The following is an 18592-nucleotide window of genomic DNA, read 5'->3' on the forward strand; positions in this document are numbered from 1 at the left end:
GTGCGACCCCATAGACGGCAGCCCACCAGGCTCCCCCGTCCCTGGGATTCTCCAGGCAAGAACACTGGAGTGGGTTGCCATGTCCTTCTCCAATGCATGAAAGTGAAAAGTGAAAGTGAAGTCGCTCAGTCATGTCCGATTCTTAGCAACCCCCTGGACTGCAGCCTGCCAGGATCCTCCGTCCGTGGGATTTTCCAGGCAAGAGTACTGGAGTGGGGTGTGATTGCCTTCTCCATATGACGTATAATTGATGCTTTTTAACTATGGCGTTGGAGAACTCTTGAGAGTCCCTTGGACTGCAAGGAGATCACACCAGTCCATCCTAAAGGAAATCAGTCCTGAATATTCATTGGAAGGACTGATGCTGAAGCTGAAGCTCCATTTCTTTGGCCACCTGATGCCAAGGAATGACTCATTGGAAAAGACTCTGATGCTGGGAAAGATTGAAGGCGGGAGGAGAACGGGACAACAGAGGATGAGATGGTTGGATAGCATCACTGATTTGATGGACGTGAGTTTGAGTAAGCTCCGGGAGTTGGTGATGGACAGGGAGTCCTGGTGTGGTGCGGTCCATGGGGTCACAAAGAGTCAGACACGACTGAGCAACTGAACTGAACAGAACTGACATATAATATTGTATTAATATTAATTTTAGGTGTACAGCATACTGATTTGATATATGTATATATTGAAAATGATGACCACAGTAAATCTAGTTAACATCCATCACCTCACCTAGTTAACAATCTTTTCTTGTAATGAGAAATTTTAAGGTCCACTCTGTTCAGATCAGATCAGATCAGTCGCTCAGTCGTGTCCGACTCTTTGTGACCCCATGAATCGCAGCATGCCAGGCCTCCGTGTCCATCACCAACTCCAGGAGTTCACTGAGACTCAAGTCCATCGAGTCAGTGATGCCATCCAGCCATCTCATCCTCTGTCGTCCCCTTCTCCTCCTGCCCCCAATCCCTCCCAGCATGAGTCTTTTCCAAATACACAATATGGTGTTGTTAGTAACAGACACCAGTCTGTATGTCACATCCTTAGGATTTATCTTTTTTTAAGCTATAATTGGAGGATAATTGCCTTATAGTGTTGTATTGATTTCTGCCGTTCATCAGTGTGAAGCGTCCGTACGTATAAATGGGCTTCCCTGGTGGCTCAGCTGGTAAAGAATCTGCCTGCAACACGGGAGACCTGGGTTCAATCCCTGGGTTGGGAAGATCCCCCGGAGAAGGGAACGGCTACCCAGTCCAGTATTCTGGCCTGGAGAATTCCATGGACTGTATAATCCATGCAGTTGCAAAGAGTCGGACACTTTCACTTTCATAAGTATACATACGCACCTTTTCTGTTATCTCATCATTCAATCCTCAGGAAAGTAAGGCGGTTTAATAAATAGAGTCATTTCTTTCATTGGATATCATGCCATCTCAACCTAAATTGACATTGCTCCTTTCAACTTGAATATATTTAATAAGAAATGATTACTGGAGGTCATTTCTATCCACGTTAGATTAACCATCACCATCTTTTCTTTATATCTGTGTAATGAGGTGTGCCTTTTTTGATTGTAGAAGAAAAACGGTATTCTCACTCTCATTAACACATCCACCGTGTCCCACTGAAGGAGCTACGTTAAGCTTCGTAGATAAATCAGATCCCTGGGAGATCAATTAGGACATCACCCAGATGATCTGGGTCAATAGCTACTTGTGATTTATAGAATATCAACGAGAAATCAAAAGGAAGCATATGGTAATGATTCAAGTGTAGGAAGTGTTTAATAATTCTTGATGCTCGTTTTGATCGTGTTTCCAGCAGAATCACCCCTTTATCTCTGGACTCTTGTCTCAGCAACGTTGGAAGGCAGTCTGGAACTTTCTCAACGGGTGAGCACACAGTTACACAGAAGCCAACAATTTAACCCCTGATGTGTGCCCAAGACAAATGCAGAGTAAACCTTACATAGGAGCATGCATCGCATTATTATTCATAAGAGGTAGAAGGCGGAAACAAACCAACTGTCCGTCGACGGATGGATGGATGGATAGACGGTTAAACAGAGGAGCTCTCTCCTCTCAACTGGGGCTTCCCAGGTGGCTCGGTGGTGAAGAATCTGCCTGCAATTCAGGAGCCCCAGGTGCCATCCCCGGGTCAGGAAGATTCCCCTGGAGAAGGAAATGACAACTCACTCCAGTATTCTTGCTTGGAGAACCCCATGAACACAGGAGCCTGACGGGCTACAGTCCATGGGGTCGCAGAGAGTCGGACTTAACAGTCTCTTTAACTTTCAGCTCGCAGCACGAGATTGGGGTTCATCAGTGGCTAACTGAATAGAACAGTTCACGGATACCCAGTTGGAAAAAAGACCGCATTGCCGTTACTTCCGTCTCAGACTTTTTTTTTTTTTTTTACAGCTGCAGGCAGCTGGCACCAGTGTGCTGGCCTTGGTTGCCATGGCAACTTCCCTTCCACTCATCTGTAAGGTCCATGACCTTCAGGCACGGTCCAGTCTCATGAAGCAGCCTAGCACGTGTGAAAGAAAAGGCCACGCTGTCCCTTTTTTCTTTTTTTTTTTTTTAGTAATTAAAAAAAAATGTGCATCATTTTAAAAGTCTTTTTTGCATTCGTTACAATATTACTTCTGTTGTAAATTTTAGATTTTATTGCCCTGAGGCCTCTGGAATCTTTGTTCCCCGACCATGGATGAAACCTGCGCCCCCTCCATCGGAAGGCACAAAGTCTTAACCCCTGGGCCACCAGGGAAGTCTGAACCTCTGCCCTTTAACCCACAACACACAAGAGCTCATGTTTGCATTGGTCAGACACGTAACATTCACGTAATCAATTAGGCTTCTATTTTTTGGGCTTCCCAGGTGGAAGTGAAGTGAAGTCGCTCAGTCGTGTCCGACTCTTTGCGACCGCATAGACTGTAGCATGCCAGGCTCCTCCATCCATGGGATTTGCCAAGCAAGAATACTGGAGTGGGTTGCCATTTCCTTCACCAGGGGATCTTCCCGACCCAGGGATCGAACCTGGGTCTCCCGCATTGTAGGCAGATGCTTTTACCGTCTCAGCCACCAGGAAAGTCCCAGGTGGCACTAGTAGTAAAGAACCTGCCTTCCAATGCAAGAGACGTAAGAAATGAGGGTCCGATCTCTGGGAAGATCCCCTGGAGGAGGGCATGGCTACCCACTCCAGTGTTCTTGCCTGGAGAATTCCATGGACAGAGGCATCTGGAGGGCTAGAGTCCACAAGGTCATCGAAGACTGACATGACTGAGGCAATTTAATATGCATGCGTGTGTTCAACTTCCCGGTGCCTTCTAACTTAAACATTGGCTTCTTGGCACTGATTTCACAACTACCAACCTAGTACTTGGAATGCCTTCTTGTTCCAGGCGACTGAATCTCAGGTGACGGAGTCAGACTGCCTATAGCATTCAGTTCGGTTCAGTCGCTCAGTTGTGTCCGACTCTTTGCGACCCCATGAATCGCAGCACGCCAGGCCTCCTTGTCCATCACCAACTCCAGGAGTTCACTCAGACTCACATGCATCGAGTCAGTGATCCTCCAGCCATCTCATCCTCTGTCATCCCCTTCTCCTCCTGCCCCCAATCCCTCCCAGCATCAGAGTCTTTTCCAATGAGACAGCTCTTTGCATCAGGTGGCCAAAGTATTGGAGTTTCAGCTTTAGCGTCAGTCCTTCCAAAGAAATCCCAGGGCTGATCTCCTTCAGAATGGACTGGTTGGATCTCCTTGCAGTCCAAGGGACTCTCAAGAGGCTTCTCCAACACCACAGTTCAAAAGCATCAATTCTTTGGTGCTCAGCCTTCACAGTCCAACTTTCACATCCATACATGACCACTGGCAAAACCATATTCTTGACTAGACGGACCTTTGTTGGCAAAGTAATGTCTCTGCTTTTCAACATGCTATCTAGGTTGGTCATAACTTTCCTTCCAAGGAGTAAGCATCTTTTAATTTCATGGCTGCAGTCACCATCTGCAGTGATTTTGGAGCCCAAAAAATACAGTCTGACACTGTTTCCACTGTTTCCCCATCGATTTCCCATGAAGTGATGGGACCAGATGCCATGATCTTAGTTTTCTGAATGTTGAGCTTTAAGCCAACTTTTTCAGTCTCCTCTTTCATTTTCATCAAGAGGCTTTTTAGTTCCTCTTCACTTTCTGCCAGAAGGGTGATGTCGTCTGCATAGCTGAGGTTATTGATATTTCTCCCTGCAATCTTGATTCCAGCTTGTGCTTGTTCCAGCCCAGCGTTTCTCATGATGTACTCTGCATAGAAGTTAAATAAAGCCCTCATTAATGACCTGTGCCAAATTAGTCTTTTTCACATTGATTTAATAAGGGCTTATGGGCTGCCCACCCATTCCAATGGGCTTCCCTGGTGGCTCAGATGGTAAAGAACCCACCTACAATGCAGGAGACCTGGGTTTGATCCCAGGCTGCCACCTGACATTGCGCAGAGTCCCCTGTGCTGTCCAGCAGGTCCTTGCTGGTTCTCCATGTTAAATACAGCAGTGTGTCCATGTCCATCCCAGACTCCCTGACTATCCCTTCCCCCGTCCTCCCCCCTGGGAACCATAAGGTTATTACAGAGGATTGAGCAGAGTTCCCTGTGCTGGACAGCAGGTCTTTGCTGGTTCTCCATGTTAAATACAGCAGTGTGTCCATGTCCATCCCAGACTCCCTGACTATCCCTTCTCCCATCCTTCCCCCTGGTGATGCCAAAACCAGATAAGCATATCACACACACAAAAAAAAGAACTTAAGAAAAATTAGAGGCCAGTATCACTGATGAACTAGATGCAAATACCTCTGTGCTTTCTTATTTGTGTGTGTGTGTGTGTGTGTGTGTGTGTGTGTGTGTGTGTGTGTGTGTTCAGTCACTAAGTCATGCCTGACTCTTTGCAACCCTATGGACTGTAGCCCAGCAGGCTCCTCTGTCCATGAGATTCTCCAGGCAAGAATATTGGAGTGGTGCCATTCCCTCCTCCAAGGGATCTTCCTGACCCAGGGATTGAACCCGCGTCTCCTGTGTCTCCTGCATTGGCAGGCACATTCTTTATCCTCCGGGCCACCTGGCAATCCCATATATTATTTCAGTGTCTCAGCCAAAGTATCCTTTGGGTCTTTGTCCATCTCTCTGTCTCTCTTGCCTGCTGCATCCCTTAGCCGCACCCCAGAGGCATAACCCAAGACAGACTGTGTCTTGGTTCCCGTGGGTGGATCCATCCAGCAGCTGCAGCTCCATCAACTCAACAACTAACTGGCCTCTCTGTCTTCACTGTTTCTCTTCCTCTTGTCAGTCCTGTGCCCGGGGTTCCTCTTCAGAAAGAAAAAGCCGTGTGTGTCCCTCCTTTTCCACAGTGTTTCAGTGGATCACTCTTTCTGAAGGGTCAGAGCCGAAGCCATCTAAATGACCTCGGGGCTGACATCACCCATTCCTGTTGTTACTGGCCACCGCTTCCAGCCACACTTAGCTCCCAGCTGTGGGTCAAATAAGCCTGCAGTGTTTGCATCTCTGGATGTTATCCTTACTATTTATTTTCCCTGAAACGTCTCCCTCTAACCAGAGTCACAGTCAACTTTCTTACCTCTGCAAGTTTCACATCAAACATCACATTTTCCATTTTAAAAAAATGCGTTTAATTATGTATTGATTTGACTTCTCTGGGTCTTAGTTGCCACACGTGAACCCTCAGTTACAGCGTGTGGACTCTAGTTCCCTGACCGGGGATCGAACTTGGGCCCCCTAAATTGCAAGCTCAGAGTCTTAGCCACTGGACCACCAGGGAACTCCCAAACACCCTGTGTTCAGAGTCCTGTCCTGATCATGCTGTTTGAAATCTGACACCCCCACCCCCATCCTTACATTTCCAGTCCCTGTCTTGCCTGGAAAATCCCATGGGCAGAGGAGCCTAGTGGGCTGCCGTCTATGGGGTCGAGAAGAGTCGGACACAACTGAGCGACTTCACTTTCACTCTTCACTTTCATGCATTGGGGAAGGAAATGGCAACCCAGTCCAGTGTTCTTGCCTGGAGAATCCCAGGGACGGGGGAGCCTGGTGGGCTGCCATCTATGGGGTTGCACAGAGTCGGACACGACTGAAGTGACTTAGCAGCAGCAGCATACTCCGTGTATACATTTCCACAACTCTCATAACTTTTTAAGATATCATAGAGTGCATTTGTTATACTGTCCGTGTCTTGTAACTCAAAAACAGTTCCCACAAGTGCAGAGGTCTTTGTCAATCTTTTTTCTTCCTCTAATGTTTCCCTAACACCTAGGAAAATGCCTAGAGTAGAGACGGTGTTTTTTAAATGTTATTGAATTAATGAAAGAATTGAATTGAGAGGCTCTTAATGTAGGCAAACCGTCAGGATAGATATGATAAAATTCTTCCCTGCTGTGGCTGTCTTTGGAGTCTATAGAGTGGTGTTTGAAGACAGAGCTATATTAGATAAAAATGCATATTGATAATGCCTGGGGAAATATTAGGATCCAACTTAATGTTGAGAGAAGAGACAGTGAAATGGTTTTAAACCCTCAAATGAAAACAGAAGGCTGCAAATGAGGGAAATATTTTAAAACCCAAATAGAATAAATGAAGTGAAGGAAATGGCAGCCCACTCCAATATTCTTGCCTGGAGAATCCCATGCACAGACGAGCCTGGCGGACTACAGTCCATGGGGTCTCAAGAGTCGGACCTGACCTACCAACTAAAGCACCACAAATATCTGAGGTATTATTTCAGCTCTATCAATAATTGCTCTAAATGTTAAGGTGTTAAATATAGTGATTAAGAGAAAGAGGTTGTAAGAGCATATGTAATTTTCTTTTAAGGGACACATATATATTGTGTAAAGGAAACCCATTTGAAATGTAAAATCAGAGATAGGATAAAATGAAGATAAAGCAGGCCTGCACTAATCAATGAAAAAGAAATCAAAAGATGCATTGATTTTTGAGAGACCAGATTTCAGGACAAGAAAAAGTATTGAGGGTGAAAATATGTTGGAGTGGACAGTTCTCCTTGGAAATTTATGAGTCTGAAATGTGTACTCACCAGGAGTATAAAAATATAGGAGGTAAAACCTTATGGACGTCAGAGAGGAAATAGAAAAATTCGCTCTTTCTAGCTGTAGAGTTCCACTTACCTTCATCAACAACTGATGGATCCCTCAGGCTGAAAATCAGTAAGGGCGTCGCTCAGCATAACAGCTGAATCATTCAACTTGATCTCAGTGGCATTTATAGAATGTTCCATCCAACCATAGCAGAAGACACATTCTTCTCAAGTTCACATGCAACTGGGCACACATTCTGGGTGATAAAACATGACATACCCAAAGTGAAAGGACAGAAATAGAAAATAGGTTCCTAGCGTACATGGATCTAAATTAGAAATCAAGGACTGAAAGATAGATGGAGAATTCTCAACTCACTGGAGATTAAATAACACAGTTCTGAATGACTCATGGGAAAAAAATTCAGCTTATTGAAACATGTATGGTGCAGTGAAAGCTGGGTTTCATGGGGCTTTTACAATATCAAATGCACATATTAGAAAAGAAGAGAGATACAAAAAGGATAACCTAAGTGTCTTAGGCAAGCATAGAAAGAAAGTGAATTTAGATCTAAAGTAAATTAAAGAAAATCAGTTATATAAATTAGATCAGAGATCAATAAATTAAAAAAACAGGAAATCCACAGAGAAACATCAACAACACAAGTAATAGGTGTCTGAAAAGATCAGTGATCAAGTCATCTACATATTGTCTGCAGGTATAGGATGAAAGTGTAGTCACTCAGCGGTGTCCAGCTCTTTGCAAATCCATGGACTGGATCTTCTCGACCCAGGGATCCAACCTGGGCCTCCTGCATTGCAGGCAAATTCTTTACCATCTGAGCCACCATATAACCAACTGATGGTCATACCTATTTCTTACAGGTAGGATGCAGTGATTGGATGGAAATTGCTCATGATTTAAATTTCAAAATACACAAGGGTGATTAAACAGTTTGTTTACGGAGTTAAAATTAGAAAACTAATAAAAATAGATGCCTAAGAAATGAAAACAATTACAAGAGCTGTTACAGTCCAAAGGGGACTCAGAAGAAACATTACCATATTGGTTGTAGGTGCATGCCAAGTCACTCAGTCATGTCTGACTCTTTTCGACCCCATGGATGGTAGCCTGCCAGGCTCCTTTTGTCCATGGTATTTCCAAGGGAGGAATACTGGAGTGGGTTACCATTTCATTCTCCAAGGGGGTCTTCCCAGCCCAAGGGATCAAACCCAGGTGTTCTACATTGGCAGGCAGATTCTTTTTCTTCTGAATCACCTGGGAAGCCCAATCTCTATGAGAGAAGTAGCTTTCTCAACTATCGTAGAGATGGAGAAAATAAAGCTCAGAAAATTGGTATTAGCCAGTTTATCATCCACAGAAAAGAGAGTCAGCGTTGAACTTGGTCACGGACTTGAAAAGTTCACGGTCTTTGGCTCTCACACTTTCTCATTTTATATTTGTAAAGCAAGTAAAATGTATCCCAATGAGAGAGATTATATAGAAATAAAATATTACACTCAGCATCATATGAATAGTTACCATTATAACATCCATTTCTGTATTAAAGAGCTATTTCTGCAGCCCAGCAAATGACCCATCGTAACAGTGATTTGTAGATCTTGTTGTAAAACCTTCTAATAAAAATTCCTATGTAAGTATTCAGTTCAGCTCACCAGGAATTCATTAGCTTGTCTTTTAGCAATGTAAGCAAATCGAAAAGTGAGGTTTCATACCAAAGCGTTTGGGAGATTGTGCGGTACCACTGGCAGGACTGATTCCATGGAAAGAAGTCTTTCAACAGGAGTCTGGAGGAGGTCAGGCGTTGTAAGAGCCTGGGTTCTAAGAAAGGCTGAAGCTCCAACACTTTGGCCACCTGATGGGAAAAGAGAACTCGTTGGAAAAGACCTTGATGCTGGGAAAGATTGAGGGCAGGAGGTGAAGGGGACGACAGAGGATGAGATGGTTGGATGGAATCACCTACTCAATGAACATGAATTTGAGCCAACTCTGGGAGATGGTGAAGGACAGGGAAGCCTGGCCGGCTGCAGCCCATGGGGTCGCAGAGTCGGACACAACTGAGCAACTGAACAACAAATTCCTTTTAGTGGGCTCTCCTGATGGCTCAGGGGTAAAGAATCAACCTGTTGATGCAGCCATAACAGGACATATGGATTCGACCCCCGGATCTGGGAAGATCCCCTGGAGAAGGGCATGGCAACCTACTCCAGTATTCTTGCCCGGAGAATCCCAGGGACCGAGGAGCCTGGTGGACTATAATCCATGGGGTTGCAAAGAGTCGGCTGCACCTGAGCACACAGGTTACTGAGTTTCTTTCGGTAAATTTTATACCCACTTGGAAAGTAAAATAGAAACAAAGCAACTTCCTTTAAACATGCTGGAGTGGGGCCATTCCCTGCAGGAGCGCTGACCAGACCCTAAGTATTTGAGAAAGCACTTAGCTACATTTCTGATACTATATGGTCTCCAGTCTTGCCCAGGTTTGCTCCAGGTTTTCTACGTTTGGAAAGCAGAGCTTTGCACCCTCTGAATGGATCCCTCTGCTCGTGAAAACAAAGCCTGGTTTTTGCTGTTGTTACTCCAATAGGTCTGGTGTGGGACCCTGTTCACACCGGGTCCATCTCAGCTTCCTCGGATGCAATGTTTTTGAAAGGTAGAGACCTGATCGTTGCTAAAGTAGCAGCCAAGCAAAGAGACGGTGTCAACTGAACCAAAAGCATGCTTTGAAATTAATTTCTCACTTTGATATTAACTTCTTATTTCAATGCTTTCTTCTCTGCAATCACCCTCTGGTTTTTCTTCTGTCTTTTAACTCTTGAGGCTTTCGAAGGCTGTGTCAGAGATCTCTTATGGTAAATGTCCCATTGCACTTGAACATATGTCGGTTATCTTCCAGCATCTTTTGACAGCGATTCATAACACACTGCTACAGTGATAGAAAAACAGGTTCTATTTCAACACCTTGAGACCATGAAATTTTTGCCCCGAGTTTTATGTCCCTGGATATGTTCCAGTGGGTCCAGATTTGTTGTCTATGGGAACTTGAATAGAATTTGTATCCCATTATTGTGTGAAAATTGTATAAACCTTCTTTATGTTGAATCGGCTCGTACCGCTTATCCGGGTCTACTGTATTCTTCTACTTCTCTTTATATTCATGGTTAATTTTAAAGAGTTTGATATTGAAATTCTAATTAAAACCCTTAATTTATCCACTTAAAAATCATTGCAGTATACATTGGAAGTATATGTAGCCTTGTTCTGTACTTTCCAAGTCTCCTCTACATTCGTTAACCATCTTTTCATAATAAAAAAGAAAGAAACAAAAAAAGTTTAAACATGAAAAGGAAAACATGATTTAAAATGATGACAGAGGGTTGGAAAATCTAGGCTGAGAGGCCCACATAGGCTGAACAGCCTTCTCCTTGGGGAGGTGTAGATAGATTTTTCAGGAACCTCCTTGGAAGGATGTGTGCATAGACAGCAGAGCACAGGCTGGTGGCCAGGATGAATGATGCTCAGGCTCTAGTTTGTAGGCAGCAGGAACCAAGCAAACGCCTTTCAGAGAGGAGAAACGTAACTGCAGTACCTGGAAAACGTTAAACAATCATTTCAGGTGTGGAGGGCCGGACTTTGAGAACCACAGACCGTCACGGCAACGGCAACAATACGATGCACGAAGATGGTAGACCTTTTTTTTTTCTCCATAGTTTATGTTTTAAATTGAGGTATACTTGATTCACAATGTTGTCTTAGTTTCAGATGTTCGGCAAAGTGATTGAGCGATAGGTATGCTTGCCCACGTTCTTTTCCACTAATGAAAAAAGCAGGATATTGAATATTTCTCACAGGATACTGCGGAGAAGGCCATGGCACCCCACTCCAGTACTCTTGCCTGGAAAGTCCCATGAACGGAGGAGCGAGGTGGGCTGCAGTCCATGGGGTCTCGAAGAGTCAGACATGACTGAGCGACTTCCCTTTCACTTTTCACTTTCATGCATTGGAGAAGGAAATGGCTACCCACTCCAGTGTTCTTGCCTGGAGAATCCCAGGGACGGGGGAGCCTGGTGGGCTGCCGTCTCTGGGGTCGCACAGAGTCGGACACGACTGAAGCGACTTAGCAGCAGCAGCAGCAGAGGATACTGACTCCTGTTCCCTGTGCTCCATAATAGATACTTGTCATTTATCTGTCTTGTACAGAGTGGTTGTGTGTATGCTTTCCTGATAGATCAGCTGGTAAAGAATCCGCCTGCAATGCAGGAGACCCCGGTTCAATTCCTGGGTCAGGAACATCCCGTGGAGAAAGGCACAGGCTACCCACTCCAGTATTCTTGGGCTTCCCCGGTGTCTCAGCTGGTAAAGAATCCGCCCGCAATTCGGGAGACCTGGGTTCGATCCCTGGGTTGGGAAGATTCCCTGGAGGAGGGCATGGCAACCCACTCCAGTATTCTGGCCTGGAGAATTCGGTGGACTGTAGTCCATGGAGTTGCAAAGAGTCAGACATGACGGACTGACTTTCAGTTTGAGTGTGTGTATGTTAGTCCCAAACTCTTGATTTATCCCTCCCTCCCTTTCCTGTTTGCTAACCCTCAGGTTGTTCTCCGTGTCCGTGAGTCTGTTTCTGATTTGTTAGTTCATTCATTGGTATTATTAACTTTTTTATTTTAAATTTTTATTGGCGTTTAGTTGATTAACAATGTTGTGTTAGTTTCTGCTGTACCAAAGTGACCGAGTTATACGTATATCTACTCTGCTTTAGATTCTGTTCCCATATAGCCCATTACTCAGAACTGAGTAGAGTTCCCTGTGCTGTACAGTAAGAACATATTAATCATCTGTTGTATATATAGTGGTGTGTGTATATGTCAATCCCCATCTCCAAATTTGTCCCTCTCCCACTTGAGCCCCTGGTCACCATCAGTTCAGTTCACTCGCTCAGTCGTGTCCAACTCTTTACAACCCCATGAATCGCAGCACGCCAGGCCTCCCTGTCCATCACCAACTCCCGGAGTTCACTCAGACTCACGTCCATCGAGTCAGTGATGCCATCCAGCCATCTCATCCTCCGTCGTCCCCTTATCCTCCTGCCCCCAATCCCTCCCAGCATCAGAGTCTTTTCCAATGAGTCAACTCTTCGCATCAGGTGGCCAAACTACTGGAGTTTCAGCTTTAGCATCATTCCTTCCAAAGAACACCGAGGGCTGATCTCCTTCAGAATGGACTGGTTGGATCTCCTTGCAGTCCAAGGGACTCTCAAGAGTCTTCTCCAGCACCACAGTTCAAAAGCATCAATTCTTCGGCGCTCAGCCATAGGTTTGTTTTTTACATCTGTGCCTCCATTTGTTTTGTAAATGAGTTCAATTGAACCATTTTTTAAGATGCTGTACATAAGTGATATCATATGGTATTTGTCTTTGTCCGTCTGACTTAACTTCACTTACTGTGATCATCTCCAGGCCCATCCGTGTGGCTTCAAATGGCATCATTTCATTCAGTGATGTCATCCAGTATTTATCTTTCTCTGACTTATTTCTTGAGAGCCCCTTGGACTGCAGGGAGAGCCAACCAGTCCATCCCTAAAGGAAATCAGTTCTGAATATTGATTGGAAGGACTGATGCTGAAGCCAAAGCTTCAGTGCTTTGGCCACCTGATGCGAAAAGCTGACTCATTGGAAAAGCCCCTGATGCTGGGAAAGATTGAAGGCGGGAGGAGAAGGGGACGACAGAGGATGAGATAGTTGGATGGCATCACTGACTCAATGGACATGGGTTTGAGCGAGCTCTGGGAGTTGGTGATGGACAGGGAGGCCTGGCGTGTCGCAGTCCGTGAGGTGGCAAAGAGTTGCACATGACTGAGAGACTGAACTGAATAACTGACTTCTTTCACTTAGTATAATGCCCTCCAAGCCCATCCATGTGGCTACAAATGGGAAAGTTTCCCTCTTTCTTGGCTGAGTAATATTCATTTGTATATATGGACTGTGTGTGCTAAGTCACTCCAGTCATGTCCAGCCCCCTGCAACCCCATGGACGGCAGCCCACCAGGCTCCTCTGTCCATGGGATTCTCCAGGCAAGAACACTGGAGTGGGTTGCCCTTTCATCCTCCAGGGAGTCTTCCCGGACCAGAAATCGAAGCCTTGTGTCTTATGTCTCCTGCATTGGCAGGCACATTGTTTACCACTAGCTGTGTATGGGAAGTGAAGTGAAGTGAAGTGAAATCGCTCAGTCATGTCCAACTCTTTGTGACCCTGTGGACTGTAGCCTACCAGGCTTCTCCATCCGTGGGATTCTCCAGGCAAGAATACTGGAGCGAGTTGCCATTTCCTTCTCCAGGGGAGCTTCCCGATCCAGGGATTGAACACAGGTCTCATTGCAGGCAGATGCTTTAACCTCTGAGCCACCAGAGAAGCTCAGGGAAGTCGCATATATATGGAGCACATCTTCTTTATCCACTCATCTCTTGATGGGCTTGGTCACATCTACTGAATACCTCCGTTCTGGCACCTAGATGAGATGATGATTGGAAACCGTAACCTCACTCAGATTCCCCAAGCCGTTGGCCTCTCCACTCATACACCTGCCCATTGCAGGGACTCTCAGAAAGGTAGTTATTCTTCTGTTAGTGCAAATCCAGTAGGGACCAAAGAGGAATCAGTACTGCTTGCTCCTCTGGAAAAGACCCAACAGTTACATTTGGATGAGGTTTGACTTCAGACGGGCATGCAGGCCAGATGATCCCTGTCTGTGATGTGATGTCATGAGAAAGTCCTGCTTGGTTGCTGTCCTTCAGTTGCTTAGTCGTGTCTGACTCCTTGTGACCCCATGGACTGCAGGACACCAGGCCTCCCTGTCCTTCACAATCTCCTGCAGTTTGCTCAAACTCATGTCCATCGAGTCAGTGATGCCATCCAACCATCTCATCCTCTGTCATCCCCTTCTCCTCCTGCCTTCAATCTTTCCCAGCATCAGGGTCTTTTCCAATGAGTCAGCTCTTCCCATTAGGTGGCCAAAGTATTGGAGTTTCAGCCTCAGCATCAGTCCTTCCAATGAATATTCAGGGTTGATTTCCTTTAGGATGGACTGGTTGGATCTCCTAAGCCCTCCTTTAGACTCAGGACATAACTCCAAAGACATGCACCTCTCCCAGGACTTGTATGATCCGATCGTGATACAAGTCACTTTTCTCTGCTGTGTATTTTATTTTACTTACTTGTTTGTTTATTTTTGGCAGTGCTGAGTCTTTGTTACTTCACACAGGCTTTCTCTAGTTGCAGCAAGCACGGACATCTCTCTGGTTGTGGTGTGGGGACTTGTCCTTCCCCGGAATACATGAAAAATGTAGATAAATCATAATGTCATTAAGAGTGTTACAAGGATATGATTTGCAACACTCAGAGGATCACTTCAGTGAGTAGAACGGTCATTACCCTGCCTGTCCCAGGCTTCAGGAAAAGGATGTCAATGTGGGGACCAACCCTGCCTCCCAAACTGCTAAGGAAATGAGAAACCATAGTTAACTACCCCTCCCCCACTGGGCCAAACACCCCTGTATACTCACCGTTCTCCATAAACCTACCTGAGCCTGCTTCTCTTTCCAGCTGTCTTTCTCTCCTGCTTAGATACCACTCGTTTCAAAATTCAGGTGGCTCAATGGTGAAGAACCCACCTGCAATGCAGGAGATGCAAGAGATTTGAGTTCGATCCCTGGGTTGGGAAGATCCCCTGGAGGAGGAAATGGCAATTCACTCCAGTATTCTTCCTGGAGAATCCCATGGACAGAGGAGCCTGGAGGGGCTACAGTCCATGGGGTTGCAAAGACTCAGACTTGACTGAGTGCACACACTCACAGACTCACACAGTAAGGACTTGGTAGGTGGCCAGGGTTACGTAAGCACTCTTCTCCTCTCTAGAAAGCATTCCTGCAGCCTCATAGCAATGATTGCATCAAATCAAAATCACAGATTTGTTGATGCATATACCAGTCCATTCTAAAGGAGATCAGCCGTGGGTGTTCTTTGGAAGGAATGATGCTAAAGCTGAAACTCCAGTAGTTTGGCCACCTGGTGTGAAGAGTTGACTCATTGGAAAAGACTCTGATGCTGGGAGGGATTGGGGGCAGGAGGAAAAGGGGACAACAGAGGATGAGATGGCTGGAGGGCATCACCGACTCGATGGACGTGAGTCTGAGTGAACTCCGGGAGCTGGTGATGGACAGGGAGGCCTGGCGTGCTGCGATTCATGGGGTCGCAGAGTCGGACACGACTGAGCGACTGAACTGAGCTGAACTGATAGCATAACTTCCTTGAGGGGAGTGACCTAGATTCTGCTGACTTTATAAACCTTTTTCTGATAAAGTGCTTGATGCATAAACAGAAACTTTGTATCCAGGCATTGGTACATGTTCATAAAGTCGAAAGTGAAAACAGAAATCATTGCCTCAGTTTAGCGAAAGCTGTATCGCATCCTTTGTGAAGGATGTGGGAGAACCCAGATAGCATCGGCGGTCCCCAGCATCTGTGGCACCAGAGACCAGTTTTGTGGAAGACGTCTTTACATGGACCGGGGAAAGGGGATGGTTTTAGGATGATTCAAGCGTACTGCATACTGTGCACTTCATTTCTCAGCTTATACCGCTGCTGATCTCAGAGGACATACCAGTCTGTGGCCCAGAGGTTGGGGAACCCTGTCCTGTAGAACTGCAGACACATAGAGACTGGATTGAAAACATTCTAAACCATTACTGGCCTGGAAAACAAGAAAAGGAAATGCCAAATGCCAACACAGAAGCAAAAAATGCAATAGAAGACTAAACTATTTTGAGCTGAAATGTTGTTATTTAAAAAATTACATATAAAGAAATAAAAATACACATTATTTCATTCAATGCTAGATTACAGGATACCATATATATCTTTTTCTACTTCATATATTTTTGGCTGAGCTGAATCTTTGTTGCCTTACTCAGGCTGTCTCTAGTTCTGGCGAGTGGGGGTACTCTTTCGTGGTACGGGGGCTTCTTGTTGCTGTGGTTTCTCTGTGGCAGAGCATGTGTTCTAGAGCACATAGGCTCAGTAACTGTGGCCCCCAGGCTGAGTTGCCCCGTGGCATGTGGAATCGTCCTAGACCAGGGATCGAACTCGTATCCCCTGGGTTTGCAGGTGGATTCTTAACCACTGGACCACCGGGGAAGCCCATACCACAGGTAGCTTCAAAGAGTTGCATGGAAATAAACACCAAAAAGTAATTTTATAGCAAATTACAATGTCACTCAGGATCAAGGAGCCTATAAAATATTTCCAGGCATGTAAACACTCAAGCAAGGACTACTTGGGACTCTGGCAAATAAAATTTCCAGAGAATATAGGCATGCCCACATATTGTGGGTTTGACTCCAGAATACCACAGTAAAGCGAGTCACACAAGTTGAATTTCCTAGCGTATACAAAAGTTGTGTTTATACTTTAGTACAATCTATTAAGTGTGCAATAGTGTTATAGCTCGGAGACAGCAATGGCACCCCACTCCAGCACTCTTGCCTGGAAAATCCCATGGATGGAGGAGCCTGGTAGGCTGCAGTCCATGGGGTCGCTAAGAGTAGGATACAACTGAGCGACTTCACTTTCACTTTTCACTTTCATACATTGGAGAAGGAAATGGCAACCCACTCCAGTGTTCTTGCCTGGAGAATCCCAGGGACAGGGGAGCCTGGTGAGCTGCTGTCTCTGGGGTTGCACAGAGTCAGACACGATTGAAGCGACTTAGCAGTAGCATCAGTATTATAGCTAACAAATTACATACTTTAATTTAAAAATACTTTATTGCTAAAAGATAGTGAATATCAGCTGGCACTGCAGGTTGCCACAAAATTTCAATTTGTAAAGAAAAAAAAGTGGAATTATTTGCAACACATAAAAATGTGGCATAAATCTTTACAATACACAATGCAGAAATATTCCTGTATGTTTGTGGAACATGACAGCTACTCTTCTGTCTACGGAATTCCAGGCAAGAATAGTGGAGTGGGTTTCCATTCCCTCCTCCAGGGCATCTTCCCGACCCAAGGAGGAAACCTGGGTCTCCCTCATTGCTGGCAGACTCTTTACCATCTGAGCCGCCAGGGAAGTCCGTGACAGTTAAACCTAGGAGTGAATTATGTGATTGTGTACGGAGCCCTTTTGAGCCATGATCTTCCATCTACAGTGGTGAAAATAATTGTTCACCTTTGTTTATAATGTGTGCAAATGTTGGATTTACAATCCTAGAAAATAATGCATAGAAGAAGGCAGGTGAAGATAATGTTTAAAACACTTTCAGATTCTTGAATCTTTCAGGAGAAAGTTAAACTGTCGAGTAGTTACATATCTTTTGTATGCATATACTAAAATGTGAGGATTAACCTCTGAAGAATAGAAAACAAAGATCAAATTACAAACCCGTAGAGGATAAGAGTACTAATCCAAATTTCATCAGTCCAGTGGGGGCCGTGAGAGCGAGGGGAATATGACAGGAAGACAGAAGCTTCATGGTACTCAGGAACAGGGACAAAATTAACAATACATGTAGAAATGGGGAAACATGGAAAATGGATTCATCGGACAAACTAGTTATGTATGAGAGAGTGTTGTGTGCAAATGAGGCAATGCAGAATAATACATTCATCAGAATGTAAAAAAATGCGCACAAAAATCCTATGTATTATTCATGAGTCCATGAATAATAACCCTGTCTTCACTTGAGTGATACAAGACAGTTTCATGAAAAGGGTTGTCTGGGCTGAGAGGAGGACAAATCTGCTATTAGAATAATGCATACTTCCTCTTACCTTTTTTTTTAAAAAGTGAACATTTGAGTGGAAAGTCTCAACTTGAAATCTATGTACGCTGGATTATGGTTGCTGGACTTCCACTACGTTCGTTCTTTCTTTCACGTCATTGTAAACGTGTTTCAACGTGAAAAATTCATCTTCTGTAAGCTTAGGATGTATCGCAGTGGATTATAAATGGCATCGAGAAGTATGTGATGTTTTGAAACCTCAGGTGCTTGAATAATGAAGCGTCTTTGCGGGAAATATTCAAAACGGGATCACAACCAGCACAGCAGAAGTATTTTGGGGGAAGACTACGATCAAGCCAAATTCTGTTTCCCTTCCAAGTTGGCTGGTGGTAGTTGGGAAGACTTTCTGAGTCCTGAGAAAGAAACAGATGGAAGCATACCTTTAACTCTTTAATGCATGAGTTATTTCTGGAAACTTGAGGTTCTTTGGGGAGAAGGCAATGGCACCCCACTCCAGTACTCTTGCCTGGAAAATCGCATGGACGCAGGAGCCTGGTGGGCTGCAGTCCATGGGGTCGCTAAGAGTCAGACACGACTGAGCGACTTCACTTTCCCTTTTCACTTTAATGCATTGGAGAAGGAAATGGCAACCCACTCCAGTGTTCTTGCCTGGAGAATCCCAGGGACGGGGGAGCCTGGTG

General features: G+C 45.1%; 1 non-coding gene across 1 annotated transcript; it reads right to left on the reverse strand.

The window, feature by feature from the left end:
- Window positions 1–3016: 3016 nt before the first annotated feature.
- Window positions 3017–3090, reverse strand: TRNAC-ACA (transfer RNA cysteine (anticodon ACA)). The gene has a single exon. It is a non-coding gene; the product is annotated as a tRNA-Cys (tRNA).
- Window positions 3091–18592: the final 15502 nt, after the last annotated feature.

Source organism: Bos indicus, chromosome X (assembly GCF_029378745.1).
Source record: "Bos indicus isolate NIAB-ARS_2022 breed Sahiwal x Tharparkar chromosome X, NIAB-ARS_B.indTharparkar_mat_pri_1.0, whole genome shotgun sequence".
Classification (NCBI taxonomy): domain Eukaryota; kingdom Metazoa; phylum Chordata; class Mammalia; order Artiodactyla; family Bovidae; genus Bos; species Bos indicus.